Consider the following 19,085-nt stretch of genomic DNA (forward strand, 5'->3'; position numbering starts at 1 on the left):
TATATCTATAAACAAATTCACATAAACACAAGTAGACTAAAAAGTTGTAATCGTAAGTACTGCAGTTTCACCTATTTTAGCCGCTAAGCTAAAAAAGCTTAATTTTAAGCTGCTTTGTAAGCTATGATTTGGATGTATGCAGCAGATTAAGCAGTGACTTTACAAATCACATGACAAAATAAGAGATAACATTTTAGCCCTCATGAATGCCAAAGCATGAGTGTTATCACAATTATCATGATAACGTGATATTCATCAGGTATATAGGTGACTAGCTGTTCCCGCGACTTCGGCCACGTGGAAATTAACTTTATTTTTCTAAAATAAAAGTAGCCTAAAGAACTAAAAATTATTTTGTTGGTCCTAATTTATTTGTTCCATTAGGTACTGATAGGTTCAAACTAATACATTTACATCCAGCATCATCCCTTATTTCATCCCCATGAGGGTTGAATTTATCAAAATCCTATTTAAGCGAACGTCTTCATCATAGTAGCTCCAATCTTAAATTTCAGTTCAATCAGTCGAAAATCTAAGAAGATTTATACAAACTTTCATCACATATTTTATCCCTTTAGGGGTAAAATTTATCAAAATCCTTTCTTAGGGGCTGCCTACGTCATAATAGCTTAATGCATGCAAAGTCTCAGCCCGATCGGTTTAAAATTGACAAAGCTTCATACAAACTTTCATCCCCTATTTTATCGCCTTGGGGGTAGAGTTAATCAAAATCCTTTCTTAGCGGATGCCTACGTCATAACATCTACCTGCATGCCAAATTTCAGCCCGATCCGTCCAGTGGTTTGGGCTGTGCGTTGATAGATCACTATGTCAGTCACCTTTAAGTTATATATATTTAGATTATGATAAATTAGATTTTGTAGAGTTGGATTGACAGTTTTGTATTAAGATTAATACCCGAAGTTGCCCCAACAAATTGACCCAACCGACCACAGTCCACTTTGAGTAGTTTATCAGTACATTTCACTCAGGCTTGTAATTTAAAATAATTACTGATTATATTGAGATAATCATTGACGTAATTCTTTATGTGACTTTCTAATGATTATTGCCGGCCATGCTGCGCACGCGCATCTAAAACTAGCTACTGATAGCGCACAGTACGTGGATAATGATCGTAATTACCACGTCTCCAATATTGGCATTATAAGCAGATTTTTTTAATGGTTGATTATGGAATGGTGTACTTGCGGAAATAGTTCAGGTGGGGCATCAGTGGAGGATGTTAACATGCATGAGGATATAACTACCGTCATACTCGTGAACAGGTACTGCTTGTGGGGACTGGTGTGTTTAGATTACTAACACTGATTAGACTTTTTGCTTTTGCTATAGCATATGCTGGTGGTCACTCTATTCTCACAAATTTCAATTTAAACAACTGTATTATTGTAAACATGTACAATATTTATTTGATAAGAATACGAGCTGAGTTTCTTGTCAGTTCTTCTCATCTTGAAATCATTCCGAACTGACGGTAGATCTGATATATCATAAGAGTCTGTAATAGACCTCTCTGTAATATTTTTGAATTTTGTATAAACAAAATTTGAACTCCCGACCTTGTATAATATAAGAGTCTATAATAGACCTACATGAATAAAGATATTTTGAATTTAGAATTTTTTTTTTTTAATTTTGTATAAAGATAATTTGAACTCCAAACCTTGCCTAAGACGGGTTAGTAACCGCTAAACCCTGCTCTCACATACTGATATGTCATTTCGAGTGAATACAACCACGATTCAGAAAGTGTTATTACAATGTTACGTATATACTATCACTGTCATAGGGAGAAAGGTGATTGTTAGTAATGTCGACTGATGATCTCATTGCTAGCAATGTACCATGTCAGATCGACCTCCACGCGGTTCCCCCTGGAAACCATCGTGATAAATTCTTAATGAATTTGTCACGATGGGCTAACTGACCTGACCTCATGTTCATCTTATCATCCTCCACTGGTGCCCCGCCAGCGTAAACCGTTAGCGCAGGCGGGTGCACCATTCCATTATCATCCATAAAAAAAAATATCTCACTGTTATAAATAAGGAAACCATATTATTGAATAAATAAAACTCATTAACAATACCCATCGTTAAGCTGTGAGATATTGGTTTATTGTATAACCAGTTTGAACGGGTTACAAGCGGCACACCGCCGGTAGCGACTGAACAAATAATGACTGTCACTTTGTTGTGTTGGATGTGCCATGTTTGTTAAAGTGAATACGAGAATTTGAAGCACAGATAATAACAACGAATTGATATTTTCTCGAACATTCTCGAAAATTCTAATGGCCTTCAGCCGTTCTATAAGTTCTTCTGCAGTTTGGAGTGCCATCTGCACTCGCCATCGTCCGGTGAAGCTGTAAAGGCCAGCTGCGGCCTGCATTAGAGTAATCCAAAGAATACTTTGTTACTTCCGTAAAAGGTGTACTTTGTACATTACAAAAAAGTCGGAACGTCTTCCAATGTTGGCCGCTGATGGCCTTTACAGCTTCACCGAACGATAGGAGATAGAGGGCGAGTGCAGATGGCACTCCAAACCCGCGGAAGGACTTATGGAGCGGCTGAAGGCCAACTCCCGCCTGACGGGTACGACTTTAGTCTGACTGCACCGCTAGGGGTTCGAACCTCGGCTCAGGTTATCGTAATTTCGATCCCCGTTTGAATTTGACGGTCGATAGAAAAGAAAAGGAATGTAGTGCTGAAACAAATGCTATTTCATTTATCAAAGGTTTAATCAGCAGCAGTGACAAAAATATAAGAGCCCGTCCAAAGTAGAGCAAATACATTAGTTTAATGAAATATTGAAATAAATTACCAAACCGAATATAGTCAGAGTGATAATATTAAACGAAATCTAACTCTAATGAAGAGAGCAGAAAGATGATAATGGGTTGTCATGTAGGTGTTATGTAAGATTGGTATTAAGACCTCCATACCCAGTAATTTCTACGTGCTGACTACGTTGACCCTATCTCATAGTCAGAGACAATAATGACAGCTGAACAACAATGGCCGTACCGCGATGCACAATCCACAATAGAAATGAAAGTAAGGAGCCACGTGTCATTACCATAAACTGTAGGGTTGCCACTTGTTTGTAACTGATATTTAAATTTACTGAAATAAATAAATAAACCTGGACAATTAACAGCGCCATCTAGTCCCACGGTAAGCAGAGCTTGTGTTATGGGTACTAGACAACTGATATATGTATAATATTGTAAATACATACATAATATACATAGTAAACATACAAACAATCATACTCATTAATACAAATGTTTGCATCGTGCGAGGAATCGAACCTGCGATCATCGGAGGTAAAGCCACCGTGGCCGTCAAAAAACTGAAAATATTTATTCGTTTACCAACACATAAAAAGAGCAGATACTAAAACTATATTTTATTCAAGTCATGAGAGTGGTAATCTATATATATAAATAAAATTGGAGTGTCTGTTTGTAATATTGAAATAACCGTTTTTTACTACATGCATATGAATATAAATACGGTACATACATCAAAATAAAATTGTTTACAATTTTTGTCTGTCTGTCTGTTTGTTCCGATTCATTTCTGAAATGGCTGGACCGATTTTACGTAACTTTTATTGGCAGGTAGCTGATGTAATAAGGAGTAACTTAGGCTACTTTTATTTTAGAAAAATAAAGTTACATTCCACGCGGACGAAGTTGCGGGAACAGCTAGTAAATGTTGTAGAAATGTGTAATAAAACTATTTATAACTGAAAAAATATTTTAATGGTAAGATGGTAGACAGTGAAGTGACATATTATATCATTTTGTTTCTATAGTTTTGATTAAAGAATACAAAAATAAACTTTAAATATATTTTACTTTTTACACGCCTGCTCTGTGGGTCAACTACACACAAGTCCAAATTCAATTCATGTAGGTCTATTACAGACTCTTATGATATGTCAAATCTACCGTCAGTTCGGAATGATTTCGAGACGAGAAGAACTGACAAGAAACTCAGCTCGTACTTTTTTTTTAATGTTGTACATATTTACAATAATACTATTTCTTTTAAATTCAAATTTAGGAGAATAGAGTCACCAGCATATGCTATATAAAAAAAATCAAAAAATCTATTCAGTGTTCGCAACCTGAACAGACCAGTCCCCACAAGCAGCACCCGTTCACGAGTATGACGGATGATTCAGCCATCATTGCACACAACCATACTAGAGGGAGCACATCGACCCGGCCCATCACGCCGCCACAAGTTTGAACTTTATAGCGAGCCTTTTTTTTTTCGGACTACTCTAATGCTGTTGTGCGCAGCTGGCCTTTACAGCTTCACCTTACTTTCAGTTAGTGGGCGAGTGCAGATGACACTCCAAACCCGCGGAAGGACTTATGGAGCGGCTGAAGGCCAACTCCTGCCTGACGGATACGACTTTAGTCTGAGGGCACCACTAGGGGTTCGAACCTCGGCTCAGGCCGTCGTAATTTCGATCCCCGTTTGAACTGGACGGGGGATCGATCGAAGGGGGTTTAGTGCGAGCATGACTGTTTCAAGTTACTCCACTACGTCATTTATATTATTTACAGCATAAACTGTACCAATCACAGTTTTTGAAACGATTTTTAATAGATAGAGTGATTCAAGAGGAAGGTTTATATGTATAATACATGGACACCCGTGCGAAGTCGGGGCGAGTAGCTAGTAAGCTATAAACTTCAAGCGAGTAAAACCGCGAGCACGGATAGTTTACTTATATTTAGAAAAGTAACACTAAAAATTGTCTAGAGATATTTTTATTATTGCTATTTTGAGATAGTGAACAACCGATATCAAGGTTTTTTTATTTGAATTGTGATGTTGGCAACCCTGTTGGTTTCGGCGACACGCGGACAAACAAATGCACAATAGATATTGGCCAATAGTTACGTAGCGCGGGTATGTTTAGCGGATAATGAGAGGTCAGTGACACCGTTACCTTTTCGTTACCAACTTACTGATAAAGTTAACCAATTTGTACATATATTATATTACTAGCTGTACTCGCGACTGCGTCCGCGTGGAATTAACTTTATTTTTCTAAAATAAAAGCAGCCTAAATTACTCCTTATTACGTCAGCTACCTGCCAATAAAAGTCCCCTCAAAATCGATACATCCATTTTAGAGATTAGCCGGAACAAACAGATAGACAAAAATAGTAAAAAAAATTGTTTTAGTGTATGTACCGTATTTATATTTATAGTATATGCATGTAGTAAAAACAGTTATTTCAATATTACAAAACAGACACTCCAATTTTATTTATATGTATATATTATTATTTAAATATAGTATTTTTTTATATTAATACTAGCTACCCACCCCGACTTCGCACGGGTGCACATGTATTATACATATAAACCTTCCTCTTGAATCACTCTATCTATTATAACCGCATCAAAATCCGTTAAGTAGTTTTAAAGATTTAAGCATACATAGGGACGGACAAACAGCGATAGTGACTTTGTTTTATACTATGTAATGATAGATTAGAATAGAATAGAATAGAAAAGCATTTATTCAAATAAACTTAATTTAGGCATTTTTGATTAGTCATAACAATTTGTTTTTTATCTACCACTCGTTCGGAAAGCTGTCTCATCTCATGATATTTAATATATTCCTTTTTTATCATTATTGATCGAGTCCTCATCTCATATTTGTTATGAGTATATTTCAATTGCCATCTACAATTGACTTGTGCTCGAGACGAGAACAAATGTGTAGCTATATAACCTTAGTGTTAACTTCCTAACTGGTATTACCTAGGAAGTGTAGCTATGAACCTAGCGACGGAAGTACTAAAACTGATATTTAACTGCAACTCGTTAAGGGCAAGTTTACCTGCTGGATTAACGATAGAATAAACTTTTTTATGTATAAATGAATTAGGTAATGGACAAATTTACCGAAAGCCATCTCAGATGGTATGGTCATATATTCAAATTCAAATTCAAATTCAAAAATCATTTATTCATGCAGGACATTTTAGCCGCTTATGAACGTCAAGTTTTTACATTATAATTTTTTTCCCTACCGTCCAGTTCGGTATATAGATCCAATTGAGAAGAACTGGCAAGAAACTCAATTGAATTACTTTTTTTTTTAAGCAGAACCAGCTTACTATGCAGCCAAGTTATTGTTCTGGATGGTATCATATTAGATTAAGTTTTTTTAGTTTATTTTTGTTAATTAGTATAGGTACGATGGGATTGTCATCGTCACATTATGTGCACAAAAATCCCAAAAAAAAAATAAAGAGAAAAAAAAAAAAAATTGAATTACTTTTATAATGCGTAGTGTCGAGGATTACGTGGTCAAAAAGGCCCTAAGACTACACGAACGCAAAAGAGGCAGAGGACGTCCTCCAGCCACCTGGTGGACCGGTATGAGCAAGGTTGTCGCTGCGGAAAAATTGCCCGACACGACAACCTAGAACAGATTGTCCTGGCGCCGAAAAATTAGAAGAGACGACTTCGCATAAAGTGGGGCAGAGCTAAGAGGATAGAAGATGTATAAATGAATATAGAAAAGTGGTAACGGTAAATGCTGGTGGGGCACCAGTCAGATGGAGGATGAGAAGTCAGGTCAGGAGTAACAGTAATAGATAGATGTATAATCTTAAATATTTATATTTTTTGACAACCTCGGTGGTCTAGCGATCAAGCACACTGCTTTACGTCCGATGGTCGCGGGTTCGATTCCTCGCAACGCACAAACATTTGTATTCATGACTATGATTGTTTGTATCGGTCTGGGTGTTTTCTATGTATATATTGTATGTATTTACAAAAAAAAAAATATCTATGTACTTGTATCAGTTATGTAGTACCCGTAACACAAGCTTTAGCTAGCTTAACTTGGGTCTAGATGGCGCTGTGTGAATTGTCCTGAGAAAAAAAAATATGAGCACTTTTGAATAGTCACACATGTTAATTGTAGTGGAATTAAACAAAATAATATAAATCTATCAAGTAGTGAAATGGACTTCCGCAGAATAACACCTAATTTGATTAAATATATACACATTTGAATAGTCAAGTTTTTTTTATTCCACCACACATTCGGAACGCAGACTCATCACAAGAAGAACATACAATAAACTTCCATGTTGCTCTTTCAAATAAATGTTATTCTAAGTAAATACACATTAACAAGGATTAGGCATGCGACAATTAATATAGAAACCGCTATGCACTTAATCTTTGTTCAATTACTATATAGGTGGGTACCGCGTAGAGTTAATCTGAGTTAATCGATCTGAGATAAGCTGACGTGATGCTGTAAGGATGAATAATGTACTTAGTAAGTACGTTGTATATAAGGATTGATTATTATAATAAACAGGACAGTATGTTTACTGTCCTGTTTATTATAATAAAACATTGTACCTATCATTTACCTTCAAGCACAACCCTTATAAGGCATTACTAGTAATTGAGCCACTAGTTCCTTGAACACCTCCTCACTTTATTCTGATATCTCCTTGTATCTCATCATCAGAATGATGATAGATGCAAGGAGATCAAGGTTGTTTTCTATACTATGTTTCAGTTGAGATATGGTAGTAATAACAGGGTACGAAGCCGTGACGTAGTTCTGTTCGGAATGATTTTGAGTAAGTTTATTTATCACTTTACCAGCTACTCGCCCTGGCTTCGCCTGTGGGCACATGTATTATATATATATATATATATAAACCTTTCTCTAGAAACACTATCTCTTTTAAAAAAAAACTGTTTAAAATCCGATGCGCAGTTTTAAAGATTTAAGCATACATAGGGACAGACAGCGACAGCGACTTTATTTTATACTATGTAATGATTAGAAATCTCTTTATCAAGTTTTAGTGCAAACGGGAATTATTACTCAACCGGTCAATATCACACCGAGAGGTCTATTAAACTCGGGTTAAATTTATAGCGCCCTCACTTCGAGAAGTCAATTAAACTCGGTTTAATATAGCCCGTGTAAAATGAAGTTTTAGTGTGGTTGTAGAGACGTCTGTACATTAACAGCTTGGCCTTAACATCGACACATTGTAACTGTATGATTGACACCAGTAAACCGACAATTGTAAACGTTTAACGGCAGTTTTATGTTGTGCGGCCGGCCGCAGCGACCACTTAATCGTTTGACCCCGAATAACCTGTTTTGCACTGCATATAATTATCAATATCATCAACTTATGAAGATGGTTAATACACACCTCCAATAAACAATATTGTATCTGTTTCTTCTTTTTTTTTTATATACAATCGATTTGTTAACATAAAAATTTTAAATTAGTATAAAAAGTGAAGTTATATGTATATATAGTGGATATAGAACCTTAGTTAAGTCCATTTTTGTAACTGTTTTTTTTTGCACAATAAACTTATTCTAATATTTAAAAAAAAAATGTACCATGTCAGGTTGACCTCCACGCGGTTCTCCCTTGACACCGTCGTGATAAATTCCTGGTGCATTTGCCACGATGTGCTAACTGACCTGACCTCATGTTCATCTTATCATCCACCACTGCCTTATCTAGTACACATAACACAAGCTTCAGCTAGCTTAATTTGGGTCTATGTAGATGGCGCTGTGAGAATTGTCCTGCCAGCGTGTACCGTTAACGCAGGCGGGTGCGCCATACCATTATCATCCATAAAAAAAACATATAGCAAAGTGAAGGGGCTTGTTAGTAATAGGGACTTCTTCTTATGGATGATAATGGAATAGTATATATGGCTGAGCAAACTGTTTACGTTGGTGGGGCACCAGTGGAGGTAATTATCAACTTATTATGAAGATGGTTAATATACAACTCCAATAATCATATAGCGGGGGAGGGGGGGAGGGGGGTGAGGATTGTCAGTAATGTCAGTTTGGAGGATTGTGAGTACTTAACCCCTTACTAGCAATGTACCATGTCAGGTTGACCATCACGCGGTTGCTCCTGAAAACCATTGTGATACATTCCTGGTGAATTTGCCACGATGTGCTAACTGACCTGACCTCGTGTTTATCTTATCATCCACCACTGGTGCCTTATCTAGTACCCGTAACACAGGCTTTAGCTAGCTTAACCTGGGTCTATATGGCGCTGTGTGAATTGTCCTCAGATTATTGACTGACTGACACAGCCACAGCCCAAAACACTGGACGGATCGGGCTGAAATTTGGTATGCAGGTAGATGTTATGACGTAGGCATCCGCTAAGAAAGGATTTTGTTTAATTCTACCCCCAAGGGGATAAAATCGGGGATGAAAGTTTGTATGAAACTTTGTAAATTTTAAAGCGATCGGGCTGAGACTTTGCACGCATAAAGCTACTATGATGTAGATCCCCTAAGAAAGGATTTTGATAAATTCCACCCCTAAGGGGATAAATTACGCGAGCGAAGCCGCGGGCAAAAGCTATCGAAATTTTAATTTACTCGAATATTAAAAACCGATTAACCAGTTTTTGTTAACCGTTGACAATTTTCTGTGTTAATAACTGAAGCAATTAACATTATGGTCATAGATACAATGGTTGGTTCCGTTGACAAAGCCTTCCATGTTGCAATATTGGATTTAAACAAACTTATCATTATAATTGTGTAAGTTCGGCTTTTTGTTTAAGAACAATAGTCGGTCCTCGGTCACCGACATCGGGACAGATAAAGGCTTGCAAAGTAAAAAGGGTAGTGTTGCCAGTTTAGTGGATTTACCAATGAAATGGCAGTTTTGTGAGCATAATTCAAAAATATATTATTCATAAATTCAAATTCAAAAATCATTTATTCATGTAGGACATTTTAGCCGCTTATGAACATCAAGTTTTTACATTATAATTTTTTTTCCCTACCATCCAGTTCGGTATATAGATCCAATTGAGAAGAACTGGCAAAAAAATTATTTGAATTACTTTTTTTTTTTAAATCCAGTTTATTTACAATGCATAGGTATTTATATAGGTGTCTATGTAATACTGTATTTACGTTTTATTGCTGTACATTTTAAAATTTTATATTTCAGAAACTCCAGCTGGTGTTTCTTCAATCTTGGCAACACTAAAAAGGGGAACTGATGCAACACTTAAAATTGGCGTCATACAGACCGATTACCTGACTGACGCCAAACGACAACATCTTTCCATAATACAAAATGAAGTCGCATCCGCTGTCTGTCCGTAATATACATAGATAACACAAACACACACAAACAATCATACTCATGAATACATAAAAATGTACTAAGCGAAGAATCGAACCCGCGACCATTGCAATTAAGGCCATATGCGAACCCACAAAACCAGTAAGGTCGTCAAATAGAAAGACGTAATCTATACAAGGGTATTTACATATTTGCTGTGTCAGGTGATGCCCCCAAGTCATCAATCTTGTCAGAATCTGCACCCTTATGACCAGGGTTGTTTAATCATTTGATGATATAGATACGGGTTGTCGTTTGACCCGTGGCTATTCGATCATCCTCCGTTGAACTGATAGTCATAGTCGCATCAGTTAGTAGCCGGTTACGCAAATAAACTCAAAATTCAAATTCAAAATATCTTTATTCATGTAGGTCTATTACAGACTCTAATGATATGTCAAATTTACTGTCAGTTCGGAATGATTTCGAGATGAGGAAAACTGACAAGAAACTCTGCTCGTACTCTTTTCAAATATATATTGTACATATTAGAAAGGTGCATGACATCCGCTGACTATTGTTCCCTTAATAACGTGATCGAAATTAAAATGAATAATTAAATTAATAATTGAATGCTTAAATTTACCGTCAAATTTTAAAAGATACAAAAACAGATTCGTTTTCAAAATTAAAAAAATAATTCAAAATTCGAAATATATTTATTCATGTAGGTCTATAACAGACTCTTATGATATGTCAAATCTACCGTCAGTTCGGAATGATTCCGAGATGAGAAGAACTGACGAGAAACTCAGCTCGTATTCTTTTCAAATAAATGTTGTACATGTTGGGAGACAAATTAAGGTGAATGATATCCGCTGACCACGTTCAAAGTTATACGTAAACATTAATAAATCAATGTTATTTTGCAAGACGATTTCCAAACATTGGATAAATAACCTGTACCGATATTCTTAAAAGATTTATGATGACACGTTGATTTAAAAGTGCAAAACAAGTCCGCTTTTTAACATATATTATTGACCGACGGAGAGAAACAAGCATACGGCGCGACTAATCGTAAACGATTGGCATAGACCACAGAATAAGATATGTAGGAAGTCTATTTCTGTGTTCTGTGATACAGCTATACATAAGCAATAGGCAGTTTCAAGAACTTGTAGTAAATGCAAGATATTCTTCCGAAAGCAGATTTTATACATTAATGAAACAAAATATCTAAATATTAATTATTTATTTATTTAATGTATTTTATATTGTTACCGTAGTTGTTAGATTTTCATTAATAGTATAAAATTTATGTGTACTCATACAGAATGTAGAATTTTCTTTTTATAACACAGGGGCAAACCAGCATCCAGGTCACCTAATGGTAAGTGATTTACAGTAGAGTAATGGTAGGGCAAGTACGTTGTCGGCCTTTTAAAAAGGAATAAGCTCTTTCTTTTCTAGAAGGTTTCAATATCGTATCAGTTCGGAAATACTATTGCTGGAAGGTGATTCCACAAGGTGGTTGTGTGTGGCAAAAAGTTTCTATAAAACCGCACTGCGGAGGACCGCCATTCATCCAGATGATCAGGATGGTATTTTAGTTTCTGGCGGGTGGTACAGTGGTGAAACCCAGCAGCTCGTATTATTCCGAACAATTCCTCAGAACACTCCCCGTGATATATGCGGTAGAAAATGCACAGATATGCAATATCTCGTCCCAGAGCCAATGGGTCGAATCTGTCACAAAGACCTTGATTACCAATGACTCTGGCTGCTCGGTTCTAAATGTGGTCAAATGGAAGTAGCTGGTATTGTGGTGCTTCCGTCCAGAGATGAGAACAGTATTCCATGTGCTGCCGGATCTGCGCCTTGTATAATTGCAAGCGATGGGTCGCCGTGTAATAGCGTCTCATTCTACTGAGCACACCTAACTTTTTTGAGGCTATTTTAGCCTTGTCCTCCAAATGACCGCAAAACTGAACGTTACTGGATATATCAACGCCAAGAGCCTCGAGAGTTTTGAAACTGAGGAGACTCGAACAATGGTTTTTCCTGAGCACAAACCGAAACTTGATGGAGTGAATTTTCGATTTCAGACATAAGTTTGTTCCGATACTCTATAACTTTTGCCTGCGACATATTAGCATGGCCGCTGTACAAGGCATCTCTGGTACTGTCATCCGCATAGCAATGAATGTTGTTGATTTGTAACATGTCATTGATATGCAGAAGGAACAGAGTCGGAGCCTAAAGAAGTTATCTATATCTGATGGAATCACTACTCTATGACATATCTGTGATTTGGCCACGACATATATATACGTATATAATATCAAAGCTCGTAAAATCGGCATGAATAAATATAAGCAATAGGTTCTATCGACTCAACAGAATTTATCAGACGAGCTTATCGTACGCGATAACACGAAAGTAATGAATAAATTGTCATCGTTGGTAAGTTGTAAACATGTTTACGGCTTTTGATTCTGATGTCACAGTGTAATAAATACAGTAGTACGATTCTAATCATACAGTGTTAGAAATATTTTAGCCATAATATGAAGCCACTGTAAACTGAATTGTTTTTAAACGGTCTTTTTGACAGTTGCGTCCGCTTAGATCTGTCAAATGAAACGCTCATAATACGAAATAGCCGGTCAGTTTTCGGCAGAAGACGTTCAGCTGTCACGTGACCGCTGACTGGCTGGCTAATAGCGTTCGTAATAGGAAATCGCCAGGCAGTTCAGTTTAAGCCGAAAACTGAATGGGAATAAGAGTTCATAATACGCCCGCTTGACGTAAAGTTAATGTGAAATTCTGAGCAAAGAAGTGTTAAATTGCAAGTAAGGGTTTTACAGACAGATTATAATATAATTTTATATGTGATAAATAATTACATAGATGCATTTACAAGTACAGTGAGTGATTATACTATAATACTAATTAAAATTCATCATCATCATTATCATTTCAGCCCGGTAACTAAGACCTCCCGTCTTAGTTCAGCAGTGGACGTCTTCCAAAGATCTCTACGACGATCGGTCTCGCGCTGCTCGCATCCATCGCTTTCCAGCGATCTTGACCAAATCGTCGATCCACTTGCTAGAGGTCTTCCCACGCTGCATCTTCCGGTTCACGGTAATTAAAATTATAACTGGTTTCTTACCAATCCACCTACTTGACTACGAGATTATTTTTTAATAAGATAAAGAGAAGTCTACAGTCAGGTGGTTTCAGGTTGTTTCAAAATCAAAAATTATTTATTCCTGTAGGACATTTTAGCCGCTTATGAACGTGAAATTTATTGTATTATATTTTTTCCCCTACCGTCCGTAGATTCAATTGAGAAGATTTGGCAAGAAACTCGACTATATTTCTTTTTTTGTTTAAGTCAGTTTATTTACATTTTGTACTTATGTAGGTGTATCTGTCTAACATTAAATGAAAATCCCGTGCATGAACAACTATTGCCACGCACGCTCGTCATTTTGTCACACCAGTCCACATTTGCATTTAGAATGTTCGTTAAACAGTAACCAAAATACAAAAATTATGAAATTTTGGGTGATGTTATGACAAAAAATTCCGTCTGTTTTGTGTTTTGGTTAAGTATTAAACGGGATTCATTCATCATTCATAAATTTAAGAGCCACGCTCTTGTCGGTGGAGCTCTTTCCACTTTCTACGATCCTCCATCATACGCTTTAAGCCTTGATACGACACGACTCCAATTCTGTCTTTAATTTGCTTGATGTTTCTGTGCCTCGGTCTTCCTCTCTCCCTCTTTCCTTCTACCTTCCCCTCAATAATTAGTTTCAAAAATTCATCGTGCCGTATAAAGTGCCCCAACATTTTACCTCTTCTACTTTCTATATCCTTCAATATCTGCCTTTTTTTCTTTCACTCTGTGCAATACTTCTTCATTTCTTACTTTATCTTTCCAGAGAGATTAACGAGATTAGGCTACTGATGTTTCTACACTGGAACTTTCTCGAAGGATCCAATCGAATAGGTAGTTGAGTGTGATGAGAGCAGCTCTGCCCTTTGTTTATTCGATTCGGGGGATGTTTGCTTCACATCTTGTACTTACTATGGAAATTGGTTCGGGAATCTTATAACCGTTCTGTTTACCTGCGAAAAATAGCTGTTAAAAATGTATTACGCTGTTATAGACATCAAACGGACGGAAATAATTGTGTATAAACTATACATAATACTATTTTCATCCATTTCTTACCTTATACCGTATTCCTTACAAATAATGTAACGGTATTTTTATTTACGCCTAGCTGTTCCCGCGACTTCGTCCGCGTGGAATTTAACATAAAAGTTTTTTTGTAAAATAAAAGTAGCCTAAGTTACTCCTTACTACATCAGCTACCTACCAAAAGAAGTCCCGTCAAAATCGGTCCAGCCATTCCAGAGATTAGCCGGAATAAACAGACAGACAGGCAGACAGACAAAAATTGTAAAAAATGTTATTTTGTTGTATGTAATATTTATATTCATATGTATGTTATCTGTCATTAGTTTTGGGAAATTTTCTAATTTTATTTCGATATCTAGTTAAGTTTCATAATGAAATCTTTTTCTATTAGACATTGGGCATTCCGTTAGTAAAAAACGGTTATTACAATATTACAAACAGACACACCAATTTTATTTATATGCATAGATTGTGGTACAAGTAACAATGGTAACAATGAGTTCTTGATATCAAATTAGAATAAATACAAAGAAACTGCTTTGATAATGTGAAAATGCGACTGTAGCCAGACTGTCTACCGTCGACAATCGATAATAAACCTTAACACTAATTCAATAGGTATAAATTAGGACATGTAATTGTATTACGGCTTATGTAAGTGGGGTGTCTTGTGAATAGTCTTTGTACAAAAAAATATACATGAAAAGGGTTTCTCTTGTCCGTCAGTTTGGACAATGGACGTTACTTGAAATATAGGTTGCTGTGTAATTTACATCAATTCGTGTGTTTGTCTGAGATATCATCCGTGAAAATCTAATTATAGGATTTTCGAAGCTTTTATACCGTAGTGGTATAGAGTTTAACCAACTGGTTCAGTAACTGATATCGCGGTTTCCATACCCGGATCATGAAGACGTTAATGCTCGTGAGTTCGTGAGTAGAATAAAAATAGATCTTTACTATGTGGGTACATTATGGGTACATTGAAGTCGATATTTGAAGTATGTATTAGTCTGGTTACATGTATATGAATACAAATACGGTACATACACCAAAATAATATTTTTTACAATTTTTGTCTGTCTGAAATGGTTGGACCGATTTTGACGGGACTTTTATTGGCAGGTAGCTGATGTAATAAGGAGTAACTTAGGCTAGAAAATTATATTAGAAAAATTCTCTAATTTACTTCTTTGTTAAATTCCACGCAGATGACGTCACGGGTACAGTTAGTATTAAATAACTACGGTCGAGAGTAAACGAGTTTTTAATAAATTTATAGCTTTAATATTAGACGACCTCGGTGGTCTAGCGGTCTAGTACACCGCTTTAAGATCGATGGTCGCGGGTTCGATTCCTCGCACGGCACAAACATTTGTATTCATGAGTATGATTGTTTGTATCGGTTTAGGTGTTTTCTATGTATAATATGTATGTATTTATAAAAAAAAATATCAGTGTATATGTATTAGTTATCTAGTACCCATAACACAAGCTTTAGCTAGCTTAACTTGGGTCTAGATCGAAAAAAAAAAAATATATTGTTCAGAACAATCGCTAGTGTGATGCTTAAAAAGGGCTACTGAATCGTGATAATTATATAGAATTCTGAATCAGTTCAGTTTAGAGAGTGTTCAAATTCAAATTCGAATTCAAAAATAATTTATTCATGTAGGACATTTTAGCCGCTTATGAAAGTCATAAATTTTTTTCATTATAATTCTAATTTTTTCCCTACCGTCCAGTTCGGTATATAGATCCAATTGAGAAGAACTAGCAAGAAACTCAATTGAGTTAGTTTTTTTTAAAAGCCAGTTTGTTTACAATGTATATTTATATAGGTGTCTATGTCAAACATTAAAAGAAACTTTCGAGCTGACAAACTGAAAAGAAACTCAGCTTATATTCTTTCAAATAACCTGTACCGTTACAAAAATATAAGGTTTAAATAGTTTAATTTTTAAATTTTATTAGCGACAATGTAATGACCACCAGCATACATATGTTATTATATTTTTGTCAAGAAGAAATTATTTACTTATTTATTTGCTTTGATAAGTTACATTGTTCTTACAAATTGATATACAATTCCATACTTGGCTACATTTTGAGCAAGCAAATTGCAAATTCATGTTAATATAGTTATTTAAATAACTTAATTGTACAACCTAAAATTAAAAAGCTTAAAAAATATAATACAATAACTAAAATATATTAGGTTCCTTTAGACAAAGTTCCGAAGATACTGGCAGCTCCCTCTTTGAATAGCTAGACTAATTCTTTGTCCAAGATAGCTGCCCTTCAGTCTTCTGTGATGTCGACTAACCTTTTCGTTATTTCTTTGAAAAGTCTTATAGCGCTAGCACCCCACGGACCAAAAGTCTCGACATTAGTTATTTAAATTAATGTTAACAATGAATGTAATAATTATTTAAATTGTTAAATGTCCAAAATTAAGTAATAATATGTATATCCATCATTAAGATCAGAGAATTAAAATTAAATGTAATAATAACAATTTGTGTCATTTATAGGAAATAATCCGTGTTTGAAGTTGAGCTTCTTGTATTCAGCGCTGAGGATATACTATTGGATTTGTAATTTATTTTATTTTATTTCTCATAATCGTATTCGAAACCGTTTCATTTAATACATATGCCTGGGAAGTGCATTAAAAAAAATAATTGGGCGATCCGCCATATTGAATTTAGAACGACGCCATTTTCGTCAACATTACATCATCGAAAATCTGAAAGAACGTACAGATACTTCAAACGTAATAAAATGTTATTTCGTTACTTCTATTAAAATCACTAGTATCCTGATGACTTAGGCGTAATGCCGGTTGGTCAGGGAGAGAAACACCTCAATGCCTACAATATTCACAATTACCTATCTCTTATTTGTTTTTATAATAATATAAACACTCCAACTTTTTCGCTCCAAAACTCCCGCTGCCTACGTTCAATCATCCGTCATCCACTTGTCAATGTCACATAGATTACTTTGGCTCTGGCCTCTGACGTTCCGTTTCAGGTTACGTGATTATTGACTTTACCATTTTTAATTAATGGTGCGTCACACGATAGTTAACACTTCCGACATCAGAATATGATCTATCTGGATAATAAATTTCAATCTCGTACTATCAGTAGTTTTTACAAGAACATGTAACAAACATAGATGGATTCCCATAAAGTTTCACGTTCGATATTAGTCGTAAAGATTACTTCCCATAAAAGTAACTTTTCACAAACGACCATCGTTACTTTACTCCTATAACTACAATGTATCACAATTAGTGCTGCGCTGGGCGTGCCTGATGACTCTGATCCATCCAACTGGGCGTAGCCAACAAAACTTTTAATGACAACCAGTTTGCTTATTTACGGGCTTTCTATGTTATTTGTCTCCACGGCTCACTAACCCCAATAGTCTATAGTACTTCGAACAATACGAGGGCGCGACTCCCCACCAATAAATCCCATTGTCCCGAAGTTTCGTTGCAAATTGTTCAGCCTATATTCTTAGTTTTACACCGTCACAATCAGGCAAGTCTTGTTAGAAGTTTGAGACAAAGGAAAGTGGCATTGCGTATTTTACTATTGCAAAATCTTCTTTTTTATGAAATTGGAGTAAAAGAAACTGGTAGTCGGTTGGTTCAGCGCTGGAATCTTTGGTTCTGCTGCTAATTGCAGCCGAGTTAAGGCTTACATATCCTTGCTCTTATATTTTTTCTTCTTAGTTCTTTTTTTATCTTTCTGTTTTCTTTTCTACTTAAAGGAGCTGTAGCTAAGTTTCTTTCCTAAAAATTTTACATACGTAATTAACAAAAAATGGCATCTACAAATTTTGACTTTTATTTTATTTTTCTTAGAGAGATAATACAACTTTTTTACATTATTGTGTCTAACAAGAAAAATTGGAGTAATCATAAACAATTGTATTTATATAAACAGATTACAGTACATTGTCAAAATGAGTCTTTTTGATACAAAAAATATGTTTAAATAATTTAAAAAAATTGCTGAATTTTAAAATTTATACAAAATATAATTTTGTATAAATTTTAAAAGGTTTATTTTATTAACTTATTTGGTTGAAATGAAATGAAATTAAATTCTATCGATCCAAAAAAGGTTATTATAGCTACAATTGGGTTTAAAATAGAAAATATACAAAACAAAGTAGATATAAATATTCTGTTTGAGGATACAGTGTCGGTGTCGTTCGTGACGGTAGAAACTAATCAATTCGCCGCTGGTTGCCGTGTAAGTTTTGGTGTTTTATTACTCCACACTGAGCATTGTGCGCGGCCTATTCAGGATGGAAACGTCCGCGATTGGTACGGAATACAATTCCACTATACTGTTAAAGAATAATGGCCTATTTCACACAACATGATGCGAGGAAATTCGGGGGGATATCAATTTATATAAATCGTTCTAAATCTGGAAGAGTTTTATATGTTCTGAAAGAGAATGAAGTTTTAAAAAACATATTTGTATAAATAATGATGTATTATTGGATATATGTTAGAGTTGATAAGCTAATAGCATTTTATTTTTGTACTAGCTGTACCCGCGAGTTCCACGTGGAATAAAACTTTATTTTTCTAAAATAAAAGTAGCCTAAATTACTCCTTATTACATCAGCAACCTGCCAATAAAAGTCCCGTCAAAAT

This window comes from Achroia grisella, unplaced genomic scaffold (assembly GCF_030625045.1).
Source record: "Achroia grisella isolate CSIRO2021 unplaced genomic scaffold, CSIRO_AGI_Agris_v1 utg782, whole genome shotgun sequence".
Taxonomy (NCBI): domain Eukaryota; kingdom Metazoa; phylum Arthropoda; class Insecta; order Lepidoptera; family Pyralidae; genus Achroia; species Achroia grisella.